This window comes from Colletes latitarsis, chromosome 8 (genome assembly GCF_051014445.1).
Source record: "Colletes latitarsis isolate SP2378_abdomen chromosome 8, iyColLati1, whole genome shotgun sequence".
NCBI lineage: Eukaryota > Metazoa > Arthropoda > Insecta > Hymenoptera > Colletidae > Colletes > Colletes latitarsis.
The window spans coordinates 7258690-7278552 of record NC_135141.1 but is presented as its reverse complement, the minus strand read 5'-3'; the positions used below and the strand labels follow the sequence as shown (position 1 = coordinate 7278552).

The following is a 19863-nucleotide window of genomic DNA, read 5'->3' as shown; positions in this document are numbered from 1 at the left end:
ATTTCTAGTAAGTCTAAACGCAATGAGTTTAGAAGATTCTTGGCTGCTAGATAGCGGCCGCACGCACCACGTGTGCAGAAGAATGGACTGGTTTATAAGTTTTAGATCAATAAATCACGAAGTTGTAAATACCGCAGGTATCCCTCGCAAGCAAGAATGGACGACATTGAAAGCCCAGGGAATAGGAAATATAAAACTAAAAATGACTATTGGAAATGGTAAGAAAACTGTAGAGTTGCAGGATGTCTACTATCTGCCAAGCATCAGAAGGAACTTAATGTCCGTATCCAGAATTGAACAGAAAGGATAGGAACTTTTGATAAAGGATGGAATGGCGAAGGTTAAGAGCATCAGAACGAAAGAGATCATATGCATTGCTCATAGAAGGAACGATCTATACGTAGTGAATACCGAAGTGTGCATGGGCATGGCCCCAACGGAACTAAATGTAACTAGCTTGGAAACCGACCAGATCTGGCACCGACGGTTCTGTCACGTAAGTAGCGATACGATGAAACGCCTAATTAGAAATAAGAGCGTCATAGGTCTAGACACTAAAGCAAGCAAATACACTTGTGATGCGTGCAGTATTGGAAAAGCTACTAAGGCCTCCTGTAAAAAGATAAACGGCAGGCAATCGAAGAATATTTGTGAGTTAATCCACTCAGATGTGTGTGAACCCATGCCAGAGAGCTCTATGGGCGGAAACAGATATTTTATAACCTTTACAAACTATTTTTCTAGATATATTAACATTACATGTATAAAATCCAAAGATGAAGTTAAGAGATGCATAAAAGAATACATTGCCCGAGTGCAGCGCGACACTGGAAAAAGGGTCAAGAGATTACGTACCGACAATGGGTTGGAGTACTGTAATAAAGAATTAGACGAATTTTTCAGAAGCCTAGGCATCAAGCACGAGAGATCAAATGTGGAAACTGCCCAAATGAATGGTGTCGCAGAACGAATCAACAGAACACTACTAGATCTGACTAGACCTATGCTGAAATCTGCGCGTCTACCACAAAAATTTGGGGCAGAAACAGTATTAACAGCAGCGTATATCAGAAATCGAGTATGCCACTCGACCATAAACGACGAAGTCCCGCTAGCAGTATGGAAATGAAATGATATAATAATCACCATACACGTTAGATTTGCAGAGGACAAGATTCGATATGAATGGATACAAAGCAAGGACGTAAACGCTTGGAACAACGGAGGATGGTTAGATAGTAGCGAATCCGAAGCAGAGAGCACCACGCACGAACACACATCCGAATAGATCCCGAACCAGGCTGAACGAGAAGAAAAACCAGAACAGTCGAATAAAAGGTTAGTGGGAGCGCGAGCCAGGCGCTCAGGGTCCAAGAAGATCATAAGAAATCTGTGCGGACGGAAAGGTAAGCCAAAAACAGTACTCAGTAATGATGAAAAAGAAAGTTCTACAGTAGAAAGTGACGTGAAAGCTAATTTTCTGCAAATAATTGAGCCATGAAACGTTGAAGAAGCCCTAGCATCCCCACAAGCTATGCAGTGGAAAAACGCAATCAAGGAAGAGCTAGACAGTTTGTCCAGCAGAAGAACTTGGAAAGTCGTCAAACTTCCAGGAGGAAAGAAATGCATAGCTTGCAAGTGGGTGTTCAATTTGAAAAAAGACGTGAATGGACGAATTCAAAGATACAAGGCGAGGCTTGTAGCCCAAGGTTTCTCCCGACAGAAGGAATCAGACTACGACGAAACGTATTCACCAGAGGCCAGTTTCTCCGTGATCAGAATGATGTTAGCGATAACGGTGAATTCCCAATGGCACACAAGGCATATAGATAATAAATGTGCGTACCTATACGTAGAATTAGAAGAAGAAATATTCATGAAGTTGACGCCGTTGTACAAGAATATAGAAGAAGGATCTGTAGCAAAATTGTTAAGACCGATATACGGATTAAAACAACCCGGAAGGAGTTGTGTTTAAAGATCGAGATAATCCGATTAATTTAAACCTGAAATAATTCGTTAGTCGTTTTGTTTTCGGTATACGCGACCGACCAGAATATTGTAGGTCGACGCGTCCGCGGTTCGAAACATAAGGCAGCAGAAAAAACCTCGCTTCTCGAGTTTTTCTGTAAGCCACGCGAACGATACAGTAACGTTCAATTTCGAATACGCGGGTTGAACGCTCGACCATAGAGAAGGTGCGAAAATTATACGTTAGAAAAAAACGGACGAGAGACACGGCGACAGCGCCGCGTGTCGGAGGATTCCCCCTCTCACGCGTACATTTTGGCAGCTCGTGCTCGTCCGTCACTTCCTATCGAGAGCCTGCCGAGCGCACATCGATAACCGATCACGCTTTGCAGAATTCAAAAATAATCTCCGAATCGCATCGAGTTATTCGAGCTGTCGTTTGAGAAATATCTCGTGACATATCGGCTGATTCCGTCGCAGATTCGAATAGTTTGAGTTATTCGAACTTTCATTAAGCGGACAAGCGACGTATAGTCGTAGCCTGACGAGATTAGATTGCGTAAGCAAACTCATCCCAGTAACCTACGTGTAATTCCGTTTGCCGAATCAGCTAGTTAACCGGTTCGGTCGTGAGTGCGACCCGGTTAAAAGACTGCGGAAATTCGTTGGTATCAACGAGATTTCCCTTCAGCAGTGAACTTCGGATCACGTCAGCCTGACAGCTCCACGTATTGTTGCAAACAGCGGTCCTGTGAGAGGCATCGGGATTAGGACTCGATCCTCCCTTGATTTTCGAACGATCTTGCTCCCACCTATAGGGGCCTTCGTGGCGCATATACCCTGAGTGGTCTTGCCGTCTTCCAGTCGGAGCGTGGGACGAGTTATTCCAAGCCCTGTTTCCGGCGACCAGCTAGAATGCTGTTCACTGACCGCCAGTCCTGTACGGCCACTGTGCGTAGAACGCGACTCATAAAGCGCCGTGGTATGATAGTCCCAATTGTAAGTCGTCAAATACGCCGTTGAAAGTCTGCACAACATGTGTCCCGTACGCACATACGAAGATGGTAAGGGACCGAGGACCGGGTGACGGTTGGAGTCTTACAACGTCCCTCTAATCACCCTCTCCTGCGGCAATCAAGTGTTGCAGTCGCAAAAGAAACGAGATTGAATCTCGTTCTCACGCAAGAATAACAGAGCGATTCCTGATTTAAAGGAAACGCTCACATATACAGTCCACAAGCTTTGCTGCGTACCGCGGCGGCAGAGATTCCCGCTCCTGAGTGCGACAAGCACAAACCAGGAGCGTGCGAAGAAAAGTAGGACACACAACGTGGCTAACGTTGTCAGGTATTTAACAGCTATTCGTGTCTGTCGGCGGAACCTTCAGCGCGCCATCCGAGACGCCAAGACACGGGCATGGATGGACCTCCTCGGGGAGCTGAATAGGGATCCGTGGAGTGCCCGTATAGGCTTATAATGGACAAGCTTCATCCGTGGGCGCCCCCTCGGTCGAAAACTTTCGGCCTCCAGTTTTTAGAGGAGGTGGTATCAACCCTGTTCCCGGGGTCTAACCGGGTCGGGGTACCACCTCCTCGAGAAGCCTGGGACCCTACCATCTGGTGCCAGATACTGCAGGTCACCCCCCGAGGAGATGGGCCGGGCCGTTCATCAGATGAAGGCTCGGAGAGTTGCTCCGGGTCCCGACGGCGTGCCCGGCCAGGTGTTGGCCTGTGTCCTTGGCGTCTTGAGCTCGTGGTTCGGGAGGCTGCTCAACGATTTCCTCCGCCGAGAGGTATTCTCCTCAGGATGGAAAGTAGCGCGGTTGGTTCTTCTCCGAAAGTTGGGAAGGCCAGCATGTACGCGCTCCGCGTACCGGCCTGTATGTTTGTTGGATGAGGGGGGCAAATTCTTCGAAAGAATAGTGGCTGCCTGCCTCACCAATCACCTGTCCACGGTAGGACCCGACTTGGCCCCCCGCCAATTCGGCTTTAGAGAGGAACGGTCCACGCTCGATGCCATCCAGCTGGTCCGGTCCCTCTCTCAGGGGGCCACCTCCCAGGTTAGGGTGGTACTGGCGATATCACTAGATATCGTCAATGCCTTTAACATCCTGCCCTGGCAGGCGATTATTGGGGCGCTAGACTTTCGTCGTGTGCTCCCACACCTGAGGATAGTCGGGTCCTATCTGAGCGACAGGTGGATCAGCTGCACTGGCCGGGACGGAGTTACAATGCGGAGGGGGGTCGTGCACGGTGTTCTGCAGTGGCCATTTCTGGGGCCCCTGCTATGGAACATCGGGAACCGCTCGGTACTGTGGGCCCCTTTGCCAGCTGACGTAGCGCTGGCGTGTTATGCCGATGACACGCTGGTGCTCGTGAGTGGGACAGCGCACGCCGCGGAGGTGGCGATGGCCACCGTTGTCGCCGAAATCCGCAGGCTGGGTCTAGTGGTCCCTCAGGGGCTGTGTCCGGCAAATGTCGGCCGCAGTACGGGGTGTAGCGACCCCGAGGTACCTGATGCTAATCACACTGTAAGCCTCCTGTTGGTCGTCACAACGACCTATCCACAATTCTTTCTTTGGTTTTGTGAATGGTACGTGACGGCAGGAGGAACGGGGGCCTTGGCTTAACCGCCCGGGCCGCGAGTATGGCGACTCTATAAAATCGCCCTCGAATCCTAAGTTATGGTGCGCGACGATGGGATGCATGGTTGGGGGAGAAGGCCCAATCCCAAGCGACCACCTCCGGGGCACCTGCCGAACCCCCGGAGTATTAGGCTTATCCGGGTAAGGCGGTTCTGCCCGGGTGGACCTTTATTTCCAACCTACGCGTGGGAACAGTATGGGTTTTCTAACTAAAACGGGGATGGGACGGGATAGTTCGGTGAGGGAGGACGAAGACGGAGTTGGGGCTAGGGTGACGGCGCTCGCGCCTTACTCAGCACCTGGCCCTGCATGGTGGAGGGTGGACGAGGACGACGAGACTGCGTCAGTCTCGTCCTTTTCCTCCACCAGGAGCCACATAGGCTCCAAGACGAAGCGGACGGGGCAGGCCGTCGACGGCGTGGGCAGGGCAATGAGCCCTGTCGTCGGGACAGTAAGGGACAGAAGAGCGGCGGCGCAGAGGCCCTGAGAGAGGCTGCACAAAAGATGAGGGAGGCGGAGCAGGAGTTGAGCGGGCGGAACGCCCGTCTGCAGCTCCTGTTGGAGAAGGAGCGACGGAGGAGGAGGGCAGAGGCGTGCTGGAATGGCGCGGCCCTCCCTCCAATCCTCCCGCCTCCTCCGCCGCGTCCCCCGGCGGTAGCAAATAAGCGGGGTGTGGCGGGGGTGGTGCGGGGCTCTAGAGGCCCTTCTGCCCGCACTCCGTCCGCGCAGAGTTCCCCGTCCTCCTCAGAGGACGAACTCCTGAGGAGGATTGGGAAAATGATTGACCGGAAGCTGGCCGCCTTCCGGGATGAGCTCCTCCCCGGTAGAGAGGTCAGCAGGAAGTCGGTGCTCCCCCGACCAATACCGGTACAATCAGGGAAGGCGAAGGTGGGGGGAGCGATGGCTCCGCCCCCTGTGGTCACTCCGGGGCCTCGGGTCGCGGCCTCCAAGGGGGCCAGACTACCCGCAGTCCCAGATCGGACGTCCTCCATGGCACCGTCCCAAGGGAGGTTGTCGTGGAGCGAGGTGGACGGGCAGAAGGCGAGGAGGGAGGCGAGGAAGGCCTCGCAGCCGCAACCTCCGCCCTTGCCGCCCGCGCCAAATTAAAGGCCGCGAAGACGCGACCGAGGCGCCCCCCAAAACGGCAGCGGTTGCACTGTCCGTTGCGCAGGAGAGCGACCTGACCCTCGCGGCGGCGATGCAGCTCGCCAGGGAGAACATCTCCCTGGAGGAGCGTGGCATCGCTTCCGTGAGGGCGAAGAGGGTCGTGGACTGCCCCGAAGGAGACGTGCAGGTCAGAGAGATCCGCAGGTCTCCTTCCGGCCTGGGGTCGGTGTGGGCCCGGTGCCCCCTCACCGCTGCCCGCAAGGTGGCGGAATCCAGGAGGATGTTGGTGGGATGACCTCGCCGGTGGACCGCAGCGGTCAATGTTACTGCTGCGGAGCGAAAGACCACCGCGCGAGCCAGTGCTCAGCGGCCCCCCACTGTCCGCCATGTGCGGACATGGGGAGGGCGGCCGATCACAGGGTGGGGAGCAAAAAGTGCTCTCCCCCCTCCCGGAAGAAGAGGGGGAATCGAACCCTTAATTGGGAGGACCATCGCTAGAAATTAATAATATTCGCTTGTGCCCCATTAGTAAACGACGTGTTATAAAGCTATAGTTTGCGTCAATACATATAAAGTTAACACTTGAAATTTTCAACTTCTGTTTGAAATCATTTAAAAAGTATGAAAGAAAATAGAAAAAAGGTATATGATATTGTAATCTCAGTTTATTTTTTATAAAAAATATATATCTTTTTTAGTAATAATTTAACAATAAGCAAACATATAATGCAAAGAACAAAAACTTTCCTTTTTCCTTGAGTCGATATAAAGTTAACATCTATAGTTATCAATAACAATTTTTTCTTTTTTTTGTGAAATTAATATTTTGTTGAACGTCCGCTTTTCTACATATTCGGTCAATTTATTTCTCACAGATTTCACCAATGGAGATGTATAATTTGCTAAAATGTGATTCTATTCTTCTAAAATGATATTCCTGAGAGTTTCTTTCAACGTCATCTCTCTTTTTCGTATTTTTCAATCCAGGTAATCGCATAGAAAATCTATGGAATTAAGATCTGGGGATTCCGGAGGATGTTTTAATTGTTTTAGTGTCCTGTAAAAAAGCCATTCCTTTGCCATGCGTGATGTATGCTTCGGATCGTTGTCACTTTATAATGTCCATGTTCTTGATAAATTCAACTTCGCAACGGAAGGCTCTAAGTTTCTCCGCAATATTTAAATGTAATCCTCCTTTTTCGTTGTATCTTCAATGAACACGAGATTTCCAACCACGGAAGCAGCTACACACCCCCAGACCATCACAGATCCCCCCCCCCCCTCCCCATGTTTAACTGTATGGACTAAGTTCTGTTCCTTCAAAGCACTATTTTTACTTCTCCATACTTTCGGCGATTTTCTGTCTTGATCAATTTCGAATTTACTCTCATCAGTGAAGAGAACATCATTCCAGAAAGATGCATTATATTTGAGGTGGTCTTTAGCATATTGTAACCGTTTCTTCCTCGGAACTCTTCCAAATAACCCTGCTCTATTCAGTGTTCTACGGATTGTACTTGCACTAACCGTTTCTTTCTTTAGACTACTCAGTTCTTATGCTATTTTTACAGCACTGAAAAAGGATTTTCTTTTACTTCTTTGCAAATTTGCCTCAGATCACTTTCATTGAGTTTTTACGGTCGCCGTTTATGATCAATATTACTTAATAATCCGAGATTATTATATTTCTCAATGATCTTTTTCACAGCCACATGGCTTCTTTGCACAACTTTAGCAATTTCTCTTAAGGACTGTCTATTTATATGCATTTCGATTATTATTTGATGCTATTCAACAGTTATTTGTTTACCCATTTCGAGATTATACAAATAGGATCTCCTTCTGTTGTTTTGCCATGGAAACAAGACACGGGGATTTCCTAAAATCATATTAGTAAACAGTGATGCCAACATAACCAGAAATTGTTACAATAGTTATAACTATGTACATAACAGCAGGGGTGTTAACTTTATATTGACTCAGGAAAAAGGGACTTTTTTTGCTCATTGCATTATATGTTTGCTTATTGTTAAATTATTACTAAAAAAAATATATGTTCGAGGTTACATTTCGCACAGACAAGGGGCTCTTACGTGATTTAAAAGCAACAAGCTTTTGAGACTTAGGACACAGGAGCAACGGGCTAGTTATGTAATTGGAAACATCGGGCTTCCCGAAATATTCTATCAAAATAACAAAATTATAATAATTAAAATAACAAAATTATTATAATTATAATACGTCCCATTGTGCACAAAATTTTAATTCATGGAGCATTAATTATAAAACATGCTCTACCACTGATTCGAATTTTTTCCGAAGAGGTAGTTGAAACAAGAAATAAACATTTACGGGAATACAGGGAAAAATTTACAGGAAAATTTTGTAGAAAAACATGTGATATGAATATACTGAATCAATTATTACTCACGTCGGACCCTTTGCTAGCAACCATGAAACTAATCCCGAAGAAAAAATCATACATTTTTCTCCTTAAACCAATATTGAAAAACAGGAATCAAAGAAAGAACATATAAGACATCGGAATGAAGAAGCAGATTCACTAGCAAAAGGAGGAATATTACAGAAAAGATATTCGGACACTTCTTGTGATTAATTAAATTAGATTATTGAAGGATTGTTCAGTCCACAAGTAATGGCATTAAGTAATCATAGAGATCAGGCATTAGGCCTGCGTTTTTCCTTTAGTTTCCGCGGCCATGATGCACATTCGTCGCGCACCATCGTGCCGTTCATTCTGAGTATAAACATTAAAGTGTTATGTGATTGAAGAGCCATGTGATATATCAATTTGTTATCTACGTTAATTATATGTTCTGTAGTAAATGTCTTTTCGACTCATTCAAGTAAACATGAGTTTTGTACTGAATAACCACAACAATTATGCTATTACGTCGCAATGTATTCCAGCCTCAAGGCCATAGTAATTTCGACCTCAGCGCAAACAAAACCCCTGTAGCCCTGTACCTGTCGACACAAGACAGTACAGAGCAATAGCGACATTTGGCTGACAGAAACCTTCCCAAATTTAGAAAATAGCAACATATTTTTATAACCTAGGTACCGTTATCACTTGCATCGACCGCGACTTTCTATTTTCAAGACCACCCCTTAGTTCCGATCGTCCTTTCACTTTCATCCCACTTTCTTCTCCAAAAAAACCATCCACGACTTTTCCAAGCACCAATTATAGAATTGTATCCTCCGATGTCTTTCTACCACTTAAAATATCCTACATAAATCAGGACTTCTCCGACATGTAATGCTAAGTAAAAATTGTCATCGCAAACAGTTCGTTCCAACATCGAAACCATAGAGAACCTAGAAAAGCGCACTTTTAGTATACCAACCAATTATATAATTCAAATAGTCCCAACGCGATTCGGTTACGTCTTGTAATCGAACAGTGTATCCACGATACACTGACCAAACGCTCGCCTACCACATTCAACATGAACTTAGATGTCGTTTGATAGTTTAGGTGATTTACATATTTACACAATTAATTGCGTATTAATTTGTTACGAAATAATTCGTTGAAATTTATACAGATTATTGGATGTACTTAAAAAATGGTAATGATAGGTATGTGGGAACATCTATATTATACAGGGCGGGACAATAACTACTAGCACCTCAGATATTTCGGTAATTAAGTTTCGCAGAAATATTTGCTGAAATAAAATTCTACAGCACGAAGAAGACTATCCGATGGTAATAATAGTTTTTTTTTGCAGGTGGAGGTATTTCGGACATTTGAAAGTCACCTCCATTTTTTCAAATGGATCGGTATGTTTTTGCTTTCGTATCATGGTAGAGGATCTTAAAACCAGTTCAACAACCTATTACATAAGGTCATTGTTTAACTGTCGCATTAATTCGAGGTATTTGAACATCGAATAAAATTCGTTAAACAGTGTTGTTTTCGAGGTACGTAACCGACCAAAGGATTCTCGGTCGCGGCGTCCGTTACGCGACACAATATAAACTAGAAAAACCATAATTTTCGGGTTTTTTCAGAAAGTCACGCGATCGACCAAGTAACGTTCGAGTTCGAACAATCGGTTCAACGTACGAGTACAGAGAAAAGATACGTTTATATGTTAAAAAAAGACGGACGAAAGACACGGCGATAGCGCCGCGTGTCGGAGGATTCCCCCTCTCACGCGTACCTTTTGGCAGCTCGTGCTCGTCCGTCACTCTTAATCAGGATCCTGCCGTGAGCACATCGGTAAACGATCACGCTCCGCAGAATTCCCAAAATCTCCGAATCGCTTCGAGTTATTCGAGCCTTCGTTGAAGAAACATCTTGTGACACATCGGCTGATTCAGTCGCAGATTCGAATAGTTCGAGTTATTCGAACTTTCGTTAAGCGGACAAGCGACGTATAGCCGTAGCTTTACTGGTTAGATTGCGTAAGCAAATTCGTATCAGTAACCCACGTGGAATTCCGTTTGCCGAATCAGCTAGTTAATCGATTTATTCGTAAGTACGACCCGGTTAAAAGACTGCGGAAACTCGTTCGTATCACCGTGATTTCCAGTCAGCAGTGAACTTCGGTTCATGTCAGCCTGACATTTTCCACGTATTGCTGCAAACAGCGGTCATGTGAGAGGCATCGAGATTAAGACTCGATCCCCCCTTGATTTTCGAACGATCTTGCTCCCACCTATAGAGGCCTTCGTGGTGAATATACCCTGAGTGGTCTTCCAGTCCGAGCGTGGGACGAATTATTCCAAGCTCAGCTTCCGGCGACCTGCTAGAGCGCTGTTCACTGACCGCTAGTCCTGTACGGCCACTGTGCGTAGAACGGAACTGATACAGCGCCGTAGTGTGATAGTTCCAACGTACGTCGTCAAATACGCCGTTGAAAGACTGCACCACACTGTGTTCCGTACGCACATACGAAGACGGTAAGGGACCGAGGACCGGGTGACGGTTGGAGCCTTACAACCTCCCTCTATTCACCCTCTCCTGCATCAAGCAAGAGTTGCAGTCGCGAAAGAAACGAGATTAAATCTCATTATAACAACGGGGCGATTTTAAGTCCGGCCGCCTCTCAATTACCCGAGTCCGGAGAAAACTCTCCGCTCTCATAAGGCTGCGGGGGAAGCTGGATACGAACCCCGATCACACAACAATAACAGAGCGATTCCCGATTTAAAGGGAACGCTCACATATACAGTCCACTCGCTTAGCTGCTTAGCTCGCGACGGAGAACGCTGTGATGTCTCATTAGAGTTCCCGGTCCCTCGCCAGGTGTCTGAGGATGGTCACCGTGGGGTTTTAGCCGGTAAGAGTCCGGCACTATCTGCCGAGCTGCCCTTCGGGTGGGCTGGCGGGTGTCCATGAGGATTTCCCCACGTACAAAAAAAAGAATAAAAGGGACGCGTCGGTTTGGCGTTGTCGGCAGTGTTGAGTTCCTTGGATGTTCTTTTCCTGGGTTGGATGAATCCCTCCGTGATGTTATTAGGGTGCGTTGAGGTGGATGCCACGGTTGCGTCCATGTTTGTGTTTGAGGAACTGGTCTGAGTTAATTGCTCTTCTCGAGTCTGAAAGCGAGATAGCTCTTCTTCTGAATATTGGTGGTGCATATGGTTCACCTTCCAATCGTGCTGCCTGGCGATGGAGGTGCTTTGATTTATTTGGCACTGCAGATAGCGTTGTCCTGGAGGCGTCCTCCTTGTGTGGTTCTTTATGACCTGTAGTCACTATGGTTCACATGCGTCACTTGTAGTCGTGCCTTTGCCAATGCTTTCGCTATTTATTTTTCGCTGCGTAGTCGATTTTCGCTCAAAGGGTGACCCGTTCACGACGGGGTCCCAAGGTTGAATGCTGCTGAAGAGTTGGTCAGCAGTGGTCATCTTTATATCCGAGAGGGTTTCTGGGGTACAGCCAAATCAGCCAATCAGCAGCCAATTAGGCTCCGCTTGATCGAAAGTCATTTAATATAGCTGCACGAGTACCGAGCCTCCTCGCATGCACCAATTTTTCGAATATTCTTAGAATTTCTACATATTCTTCACCAAAATACGCGTTGCCTGCATTTTGAAACATTAAAATCCTCCAATCCGTTCAGAAGGTATAATGTTTTAAACATTATATACATATGTTCATTCATAGAAATAATAAAAATAATTTTGTTTTTTTCAATAGTTAAAACATGATCAAAGGGACTTAAAACGTGTATTTACGTGTAAATTCTTCTTTTATTATGGACTTTGCTTATATGTATATGCCTATATAGCTCGAAACATAAAAATGCCTGGGTCGTCAAGATTCGAAATTGTATGCCGCGAAGACGGACTTCGGCTGTTCAAGAGCAAGAAGGAAAGTCTCCCATTCACGTTCTTTATCGAATTCCCGAAGTTGCGTGAGGTGCTGACCTAGCGTAACATGTGGCTCATCCGGTAAGATACGTCGGTTTTCCCCCACCACTCCGTTAAATACTAAGGAAGTTCGTCGTTACTAATGTCGACATCGAAGCACTCAATTATGGCAGATCTGGCCACACTGATTTGGAATCTCAAGTCGAGATTCTCGACTGCGCAGGCATTTTTACTTTCCGACCTATGAAGGCGCACATAAGCAAAGTACCCATAATGAAAAAAAAATTTTGTAAAATTTATTTTACGGAAATGCACGTTGTAAGACCCTCTGGTCATATTTTAATTATTGAAAAAAAAGAAATTTTTTTTTATTATTCCTATGTATAAGCGTACATATGTATATTATTAATACGATTGGGTATAAATGGCTGAATGAATTTAAATGGAACTTTACATTTAAGTTTTATATTCTCATTTCAAAGCCCGGTTAGACTTTGGCTATAATCAGCTGTTGTATTTCTCTGAATAATACTTTATTAACCGTCGGAATACTAAGTTAACGGCGTACACAAACAATTTGACTATTCGTAGTCTTAGACTAAAAGCTTTGCGCATTCGTTTAACTGTCGGGAATCAGAATCAGAGAATCAGAGAATCAGAAGGGCTTTTGGGAGAACCGCAGGATATACAGGGTGTCCCGTAAATGGTGTAAGAACCGGAAATGTGGGGTAGCTGAGACGATTCTGAACAACAATTTTCTTTGCAAAAATGTCGGATGGAGCTTCGTTTTTGAATTATTAACGAAAAACACTGACGAATCACGGCGCACGCTCAGGGCCGTCCGAACTAAGAGAGCCACCGTGTCGGGTAGGTAGCAAGATGTGCATCGGAGATACGTCGTGGAACGAATACAAATAATTAAAAATACTACCACTGCAACTGTTACCTCTGCGGATTGGATAAATCAGCCAGCTCAATCGAATTTATTAATTATTTGTGTTTGTTAAAATAGGTACGAGTTCGTGCAAAGGTTATGATAAAACCTTGTCTCGTACCCTTTAACGAAGTATGGTCCGGATTACGAGGGATTGGAAATATGGGGGAAAGTGAGCGTACAATTGATAATTTTCTTTCGCCTAGTCCAATGGACTAGGCCATTTATTTAGGTTGAAAAAACAAGAACTTAAAGATTTAATAAATGCAAAAGAAAATTAACGAGAAATTAGCTAAAATGGTGTTGGGCTGAGCCGGCTTGCCCTTACGGCTCTCGCCTCGGTCTTCTGTAACAAAAAGAGACCGAAAAGCAGCTGTTAATAAAGGACAACGCTCGTCGCGTCGTCGGACTCGCTTTAATCCACACGCTCCTTCTTCCGTTTACGGTAAACAGGAGCGGGATTCTTACACAGCGATACACAACTGTGTTAGTGGACTGTATTATTATTTCAACATTTCAGATTTTGGAAACGTTGAATTGCAGATGGGGAAGACGAGATTCTAATCTCGATCTTCCTACTGCTGCAGGTTTGGGTTTTGCGGGAGAGGACAACAGGTGGAGGTTGTAAGGCTCCAAGGGTTGTCAACTCCGCGGTCCCTCGCTGTTCCCTGGTCCGTACGGGACCGGTGTGGTGCAGAGCCTTAACTGCGCAGAAGCGACTGATTATTAAGGTTCTAACACCTCGGTGCCCATTGAACGTAGTTCTACGTCGAGTGTCCGTACCCACTGACGATCTGGAACCCACGCTCGAGCAGGTCGAAACCAGCCGAGATATTTACCCAGGGAATGCCAATAAGGCCCCTATCGGGTGTTATCCCAAACTTTTGTTTCGACCCTGGAAAACGACGAACCCAACCCAGGGATTTTGCAACGAAGGCTCCCTGTAGGTTGGGGTTCTGAACCGTGCAATCGCCAAACAGAGAATCAAGAAATTCTCTCGGTTCTCAAACACGACCACTGATTTCAGCAATACGTGTTTGTCCGTCACAACGGTGGCGATAATCAAGCACTGTTTAAGTGCAATCTGATTATATTTAGCCACCGATGGCGGGTTGTGAAAATTACTCAAATTATCGAGTAAATTTTCCCGTTCCTATGGTTCATTTACCGCGGAAATCGAGATATTCTCACGAAACCGTAGGGTACGAAATTCGACATGGCGTGATTCTTTCGAATCCGCAGTAGTCTCTGTCTTGTACCGTTTCGGTTAAGTGGATCCACGATCGTATTAGACGAATCTAATTAATCGTATGTATCGATTCCGACAGATTGACGAGGTCGGCTCAGGAGATCCGCACTCGTCGAGAACAAGATAGCAAGTGCCTCAGAGACATGCCTGCTTAACCGTGGCCACGAGGGAGGGGAAATTTTCATCTCGTGGCGCTATCTGGTCTAAGCTGTCTGTCTCTTATTAATTTTGTATCCTCTCTGTAATTTCGGCATAGTAACACCTGTTCTCTGGGAACCGTTACTAAGCCGATCGCGTGATTTGTATCGAAAGTAAGTTTGTAGTTTTTCTACACGGTATTGCTCGAAACATATTACGCCGCAGAGAAGGCTCTAGAATGTCGCGTAAACAGAGAATAACCGTATAAGAAATGTCCTGCTTTTTCTATTGATCACGCGACGGTTTAACCGACGTTATTCAATTAACGAATTAAAGCGTTATTTAAACATACCGCCCCCTTGCACGGTCCGTGCAATAAACAAAGGAGCGGTAATTCGCGGTTTTTTCGATACCGAGAGGATTTTGTTCACTTAATTAACAAAATTAAGTTACTTACTTCGACGATGACGCCTGGCTGCTTGCCTGCTGCTTCTGCAGCAGCTTCAGGGAGGTGAGGACCACCTCCGTTAGGGAGTTGTCCCGCCGCTGGCCATCACCGGAGGGTTGCCGGGCCCTCGCCCTTGCCTTTCGTCGCTGCTCACTGCGGCGCCAGGACCTCCCTGTTTCCCGGGGCACCGGGTTCTCCCTGACTGGCCGCTTCCTCGACGAGGTCGGCTTTGTCGGCGGGGGCGGCCCGGTTGGCGTTGGTGGCGGCTGAACGGCCGTTGTCGTCGCGCTCTTTCGGGCCTTTAGCGGCCGAAAGTTACAGGCGACGAGCCGGCCACATGGTGCCCATTTTAGATGAAAGTGGCCGCCTTCGGCCGGACATTTATATCGTTTGGTGGTCCACGGTATATGGGCCGGCACACGTATTAACTCCGGCCCCATGTATACGTCGTAGGTCGGCAAAGTGCCGACGGTGGCGGCTGACGGTTCTTTTTCGGGATCCGCTGCCTCGGTGGTCCTGTTTTCTGGGGCGGTTGAAGTCGAGGCCACTGCCTCGGGCACCTCCGCCTCCTTGGTGCTTTTGGGGGCGAACACTTCCCCCAATTTGAGGAGGCGCCCAAACTGCGTCTCCATTTCCGGGTCGATACGGTTGGACCCCACTACCGTTATTACGCTCTCGTCGCTCGACATTGTTTCCGCTGGATTTGATCCGGAACTGAACCGATTCGGTCCGCGGATCCTGCTTTTAAAGCCGTGGATCCCGGGGAATCGGGGAATCGCTCCCTTCCTCAATTCTTGACGGGATGGTAGGGTATGGTACCCCTCTGTCCGTATCCCTCAGCTGAGACTTGTAGAACGTGTGAGACAACACCAGGATTGTGTCAATGGTCTTTCTCACTCTACTGTGTCTCTTTGTCTAGCGGAATTCGGGATTTCTTATATCCCGATAGCGTCGTCGACGTTTGTTGTCGTTACCGACTCTTCCACGGGCAATTTACACAGACGTGTAATAGGACGTGTGTAGGTGGACGTTGCTGTGCGAACTTTAACTACACGCACACGCCTGTCTTTACCCGGGAATGTTTCCTCGATTCTCCCCATTTCCCATTGATTTGGGGGGAGAAGAGGGTTCTGCACTAACACCAAATCGTTTGGTTTTAGCTGTGCGTGGGCGGTATGCCACTTATAGCGGTTCTGGAGGTGCGTGAGATAATCACGCGTCCAATGCCTCCAGAGTTGCTCGTGGAATTTCTGTATCGCTCTCCAACGTGTAAGGCGGGAGAGTTTTTCAGTTTCCACGGACTCGAACGGAAGTGCATTTATCGGACTTCTGATCAAGAAGTGGCCTGGTGTGAGGGGCGCATAATCCTCAGGGCTAAAGCGGCAATCGGTCGAGAATTCAAGCTCGCTTCGATCTTGCAGAGTAATGTCTGCATTTCCTCGCTTGTAGGCGCGAAATCGCCGAGGGTGCGTTTGAGGTGATGTTTCACCGATTTCACACCGGCTTCTTGCATACCGCCGAAATGAGGTGCACTAGATGGATTAAATTTCCACGTAATACCCTTCTGGCCGCACTTATTGCGCATTTCCTGTGTATTGTACACGATATTGAAATGTTCTCGCAATTCTCGATCCGCTCCGACGAAGTTTGTTCCGTTGTCACTGAACATGCAGGACGGAACTCCTCGACGGGCGATAAATCGATCCAAAGCGTCCAAAAATGCACTTGTTGTGTAATCATGCACGAGTTCGATATGCACGGCTCTTGTAGCGAAGCAGACGAATACTGCTATGTAAGCTTTATGAGCTGCTTTTCCTCGACCGGCGGAGTCGCGGACACGGTATGGTCCAGCGTAATCTACTCCGCAGTTCGAAAAAACTCGTGCCTCGCGACTGCGTTCCGGAATTAAATCCTGCATTATCTGCGTAGAGGCGTTTGCTTGCCATCTCACGCATCGTATGCAATTATGGATAACCGTACGCGCCGCGTTACGACAACCGATGATCCAGAATTTCTGTCTCACCGTGTACATGGTTAATTGCAAACCCCCGTGTAACGTATCAACGTGACATTGCCGGATTATCATGTTAGAAACATGATGCTTTGGCAGAATTACCGGGTGTTTTGTTTCCCATGCAAGTGCTGCATTCTCCAGCCTTCCACCCACTCGCAAGACGTCTTTTTCGTCGAGGAAAGGGTTGAGGCTTTTTAACGGAGACTTTGCAGGAATTCCCTTCCGCTTTTTTAAGCTTTGGTACTCTTCCGCAAAGTGCATGCGTTGTAAATAGCGCACAATTCTTTCTGTTGCACGCTGTAATTCCGGTGCTTCGACGATTTTGGCACCGAAAGACCGCCGCTCCCCGTCCCACGTCCTTTTTAGTCGAAGACAGTAGGCGGTTACGCGGAGTAGCTTACTCCATTTGGAAAATCGGAATACAAAATCCCATTCCTTTTGTGGAGTTGCTACGAGGGTATGCGATACGCGCTTACCCTCCTCGGTCTCGATCGAAGCGGGCATTTTTGGCCAATTTTCTTCCGCTTGTCGAAGCCACGTCGGCCCGGAAATCCAGAGCTCCGACTGAAGGAGTTCCGACGCGTCCACCCCACGCGAATTTAGATCCGCGGGGTTCGAGCGCGTGGGAACATGATGCCATTCAGCGTTCGGGAGTAATGTCTGGATTTTCGACACTCGGTTGGCGATTACAACCTTCCATGTCGATGCATGCTTCCTTAACCAAGCCAATGCAATCGTGGAATCTGTCCAGCAGATTACGCGGTGCACTTTTATCGGAAGTGACCGCTGCACGTGCACCACCAGCTCGGAGAGGAGTGCCGCCCCGTTTAATTCGAGGACTGGGATGGACTGCGTTTTAATTGGAGCGACTCGCGTTTTTGCCATCAGCAACGTCGTAAAAATTTCGTTGCTTATCGTCGTCACGCGTAAATACGTGACGGCCGAATAGGCCGCGAGCGAAGCGTCGCAGAATCCATGCAATTCTACTGACACCGTATCAGCTCCGAAACGTATCCATCTAGGAATTTTTAACTCCTTTAAGCTGCTCCAATCCGTACAGAACGCATTCCACGTTTTTTGCGTATTCGCGGAGATTTGATCGTCCCACTGGATTTTCTCCAGCCACTGAGACTGCATCAAAATCTTCGCGCGAATTACAACCGGCGAGAGCCAGCCGAGCGGATCGAAGAGCTTGGCAATTTCCGAAAACAAATTTCTTTTTGTCATCGGTGATGCCGAGGGTTGGAACCGTTGGAGATTGAAATAGAAATAATCTCCAGACGGTATCCATCGTAAACCGAGCACTTTTAGTTCAGAATCATCGAACAAAGTGAGGTCAACGGCGTGGGAGTGAGCGCTGTGGGGAATATTTCGCAATAATTGTGGCGAATTTCCTGCCCACTTCCTCAGCTCAAACCCGCCTCCTTGGAGGAGCTCGCAGACTTGTGTGCGGATTTTCTCCAACAAGGATTTATCAGGTGCTCCCAGGAATACATCGTCGACGTAAATGTCCTTCTCGAGAATCGGAGCGGCAAGCGGAAATTTCTTTCCATCCTGTTCCTTTAATTCGAGGAGGGTACGCATCGACAAGTACGAGGCGCACGCCGTTCCGTATGTAACGGTATTTAACTCGAACGCTACCAGCTGTTCGGTTTCGGGTGCATTCCATACTATGCATTGAAAACGACGATCCTCAGGGGCGACGAAAATCTGTCGAAACATCATCTCGATATCAGCCACCAACGCGTATTCGTACAAACGCCATCTCGTTAATACCGAGGTAATATCGTTTTGTAATTTCGGACCTACGTGTAGGATGTCGTTTAGGGAGCATCCACCCACTGTCCTGCTGGTCGCATTAAAGACGACCCGCAATTTGGTGGTCGCGCTGTCCGTGCGAATGACCGCTCGGTGCGGAATGTAAAGTCTAGTTTGGTCAATAGGTTCGATACGCGACATATGACCTAAGGACTCGTATTCCGCTAGAAACTCTGCGTATTCTTTACCGAGAGTCGGATTCGTGTCCAATTTCTTCCTCAGCCTTGTGAGAGCGGAAAGCGCGATATGGAAGGAATTTCCCAACGCTTCTTCCGGTCTCGGGCAATTGAGGGGGAGTCGGACTACAAACCGCCCAGTTTCGTCACGGGTAACGGTTTTTTGAAAGAATACTTCGCACTCCTCTTCTGCTTTGGTATGCGTGGAGGTTGCGGGAATTTCTTCCATTTCCCAGAACTTTCGAACCGCTTGATCCAGCGATTCGAGTACGGTGCAGTGCAGCGACTGCACCGTGTTCTGCGCACCACTTGCTGCGTTTGTCGGCCCGGATATCACCCAGCCGAATGCAGTTTCTTGTGCAATGGGACCTGCATCGTTTATGCGACGGAATCCCGCTCGCATAATCTGTGCATATAAGTCCGCACCGATCAAAATTTCAATGGTTTGATCCGATGCGGGGTCGGGGTCGGCAAGCGGTAATTCCAGGAACGCTTCGTATCCGAGCGTTCCTACCGATGGAGTCGCGTAGGTCGTGATTTGAGGCACGACGTACGCATCAGCCACACACATCGGTTTCTCACCGTCTTTTGCGCCGAGACTCATTCCGACACTCTACTTTATCGATCGGGTTCGGTCACCCCCTAGGCCCGTCACCGTCGACTCGTACACCGACAGGTTTCTGGAGAGGGTTTTTCAGTGACCTTTGCACGAAGAGCACTCCACGAGGCGGTACCGATTCAACGGTATGACCTTTGGGAGGCTCCAAAGCCGTATAGTTTTAAAGGGATTCTGGGTGGGTGCACCCTGAGTCACTTACGTCGCGGTCGCGGCAACGACTGCAACGTACAATCCTTCCTAGCGAAGGCGGTCGCGCCACGCGCAGCGTGTATTACGACCTCCCTTTTGTCGCAGGTAGATTGTTATGGGAAAACTCTAACCGCAGCAACGGTGAGAATTCTTTGAAAAACAAGTCCAAATGTGATATGCGAGTCCGTACTTGAGGAGCGAGATC

General features: G+C 47.6%; 1 protein-coding gene across 2 annotated transcripts in view; it reads left to right on the top strand.

The window, feature by feature from the left end:
* Positions 1–3899, top strand: part of LOC143344360 (uncharacterized) — a 266822-nt gene extending 262923 nt beyond the window's left edge. For both annotated transcript variants that reach the window (XM_076770351.1, XM_076770350.1), the window contains one exon: positions 3889–3899. The gene's annotated coding sequence lies outside the window, so the exon portion shown is untranslated. The remainder of the gene's footprint in view (positions 1–3888) is intronic.
* The last annotated feature ends 15964 nt before the right edge of the window (positions 3900–19863 follow it).